At 49.1% G+C, this 3386-nt stretch overlaps 1 protein-coding gene across 1 annotated transcript in view; it reads right to left on the bottom strand.

Annotated features, from left to right (window-relative positions):
* Positions 1-3386, bottom strand: part of LOC104388529 (E3 ubiquitin-protein ligase RNF38-like) — a 117049-nt gene that overhangs the window by 81672 nt on the left and 31991 nt on the right. The window lies entirely within an intron of this gene.

Consider the following 3386-nt stretch of genomic DNA (forward strand, 5'->3'; position numbering starts at 1 on the left):
GGTCAGTGACCTGCTACACCACGTAGATGTGCACAAATCCATGGGGCTGGATGGGATGCACCCAAGAGTGCTGAAAGAGCTGGTGCGGGTGCTCACCAAGCCACTTCCCATCATTTATCCACAATTCTGGTTGACTGGGGAGGTACCAGCAGATTGGAAATCAGCCCATGTAACCCTCAGCTATAAAAATGGAAAAAAAGGGATGATCTGGGACGTTACAGGCCGTTTAGTCTGACTTCAGTACCAGGGAAGCTGATGGAACACATCATCCTGAGTACCATTATGCAGTGCATGCAGAACAACCAGGTGATCAGGCCCAGTCAGCATGGGTTCATGAAGGACAGGGCCTGTTTGACTAACCTGATCTCCTTCTACGACAGGGTGACACGCTTATTGGATGAGGGCTGTGGATGTTGTCTATCTTGACTTTAGCAAGGCCTTTGACAAGGTTTCCCACAGCATTCTCCTAGAAAAGCTGGCTGCTCGTGTCTTGGATATGCACATGCTTTGCTGGATAAAAAACTGGTTGGACAGTTGGGTCCAAAGAGTTGTGTTCAATGGAGTTAAATCCAATTGGCGGCTGGTCATGAGGAGTGTTCCCCAGGGCTCAGTGATGGGGCCTCTTCTATTTAACATCTTTATTGATGACTTGGATGAAGGGATAGAGTGCACCCTCAGTAAGTTTGCAGATGACACTAAGCTGGGTGGAAGTGTCAATCTGCTTGAGGGCATGGAGGCTCTGCAGTGGGATCTAGACAGGCTTGACTGATGGGCCAAGGCCAATGGCATGAGTTTCAATAAGGCCAAATGTTGGGTCCTGTGGAGAATAGCCATGGGAAAAGAAAAAGGGCCTCCTCTATCTGTAAAAAAGTAGATAAAACAATATGAGACCAGCTAAGGGCCAGGGCTTGTTGTGAACAGCACTGTGAATGTTGACAAAAATCAGAACACTGTTTATCGTGTGTCTGGTGCATGACTGGCTACATCCTGGGAACCCAAGGACTTGTGTATGTGCCATGGAGCAGGTGTGAATGCTGTTTACATTCTTTGCACCCTGGTTGCTTATTTCTCAGTTTCCACTGTAAAAGTATATAAGGGAGCATTTTTTCTCATAATAAAGGATTTGATTGCTTCTCACCCTGGAGTCTGTGTCACAGTTACCACAAATGGCGCCCGAACTGGATTTTCGCAGTTGAAGGAAGCAATTGTCTGGCTTCATGCTGCAGAAAAGTTTTACAATTCCGGTGGTGGCTCCACTATTGAATGTCGGGGGAAGGCGAGCGCACTCACTACAAATTTACTTTCATTACCTTCTGTTGAACGGATAGGTAAACAATTGCGAGAACATGGGGCAATCAGTCTCCAAGGGACATAAGTCGTGTGCTGAGGTTTTGCAATGAATTTTGAAAGGACAAGGTTTTGCGGTGTCTTCATTGGACTTAGTGAATTTGTGAGTGTAGACTAGAAAATATTGTCCTTGGTTTTCTATTGCGCTGTCTGAGCAAGAGTCGGGGAAGAGTTGAAAATTCGGAAAGACATTCAGTTCCCGATTTTAGATGAGTTGGTAATCACCTGGAAAGCCGTGTATACGTTGCAACCCGCTGAGAATCTGTTGCAGTCGGCATCCCCGCCTTCTCGGGCTAATGAGGAAAAGGGCTCATGTGGGATTTTATGTGATAAAGTTAGGAAACCTAAGGACGCTTTCGGGCCCGGATCTGTTGATCTGGAGGGCAAGTGGGGTCTATATCCCTCTCCCCTTCCCTCCACCCCCCTCCCCTACTCGGAGAGTTTCCCCTCTCTCCCCCCCTCTGCCCCCCCTGCGGCTTTTGCCTCTCCCGCCGATCGACAGCTTTTGGAATTACAAAGTCGTAAATCAGTGGGGGGGCAGTGTTTGGAGAACGTGGTAGTTCCTTCTGCACCGCCCTGTGAAACAGTTGAGGACATTAGGGGACCTCTGATTGATTTGGATACTCAGATAAATGAACCTAAGGCGCTTCCAGTTAACAGTCAGCTGTTTGATGAGTGTCACCGGGATGCTTTAAAGAATGGTGATGCTGCTTTGTTAGCTGCCATGGCGGTCGTGATTAGGGACGGTAGACCCCCGGAGCATGTAGCGCTTTCCTATGAGGTTATAAAGGAGGTCAGGAAGGCAGTCCGCGATTATGGCTTGCAGAATCATTTTATCATGAATCTTATTTCGGCTATTGGTGATAGTTATATTTTGGCACCTGCCGACTGGAAAGCCCTGCTGCGTATGATTCTATCAGCAGCTCAGTATACTGTTTGGTGGGCTGAATATCAGGAGTTAGTTAAGGTGCATTACAGCTGGTTCGGCAGTCGGTGAGAATGAGCTGTTAGGGCTGAATGCGAGAGCTGCCGCCCAGGCGCAAGCGGAGATGCCGCGGGCAGCGTTCCGGCAGGCTGCGGACCTAATGGTAAAGGCTTTGCGTAAAGTACCTGATTCAGGGCGGCTGGAATCATCTCTTACTGCTATCAAACAGGGGCCACGGGAGCCCTATGTTTCCTTTATAGATCGCCTTCAAACAGCTATTTCAAGACAGGTAGACAATGGGGAGGCGGCTCGAGTGTTGTTGTTTCAGCTGGCCTTTGAAAATGCAAATGCAGACTGTCAGAAGGCAATTGCCCCGATTAAGCACTCAGCGAAGTCAATAGATGAGCTATTAAGAGCTTGTCACGATGGGGGTTCAGTGGAACATAATGCATTTGTGTTGGCTGCAGCCCTTACTAAGACGCTTGCGGCGGGCAAAGAGGCTTTGAAGTGTTTTGAATGTGGAAAAGAGGGTCATGTTAGAAAAGAATGTCCAAACGGGGGAGGCGGTCAGAAAAGAAACATTAAGCGTCAGCCGACTGCGCCTTGTCGGCGCTGCGGAAAGGGCTATCATTGGGGCAATCAGTGCCGATCAAGGCTTACCAACCAAGGCCAGCTCATTCAGGGAAACGGGAAGCGGGGCGCGAGACCCGGCGTCCCGAAAATCAATAACAGGGTCTGTTACAACCAGGAAATGCCGCCTGCACTGCTGTCTCAGCCGGCTTACGCTCCCGGAGACGCACAATCGGAGTTCTCACAGCCACCACAGCAGGGAGTGCCGGGTTGGATTTGGTCACAGTCACAAGCACCGTAATAACAGATTCGACTGTGCGTTTATTGGACACGGGGGTCTACGGCCCTTCGCCCGAAGGTTTTTGTGGTCTTTTGCTGGGTCGCTCCTTTGCTACACGTTCTGGTTTGTTTGTCTTGCCTGGTGTTATTGATTCTGATTTTGAAGGACAAATCAAAATTATGGTGTGGGTGCCACATCCACCTTGTACTATTCTCTCTGGTCAGTCAGTGGCACAGCTTTTGTGATTGCCATTCTCTATTCCTG

The sequence above is a fragment of the Chaetura pelagica genome, unplaced genomic scaffold (genome assembly GCF_000747805.2).
Source record: "Chaetura pelagica isolate M959 unplaced genomic scaffold, ChaPel_1.0 scaffold95, whole genome shotgun sequence".
In the NCBI taxonomy this organism is placed as follows: Eukaryota; Metazoa; Chordata; class Aves; order Apodiformes; family Apodidae; genus Chaetura; species Chaetura pelagica.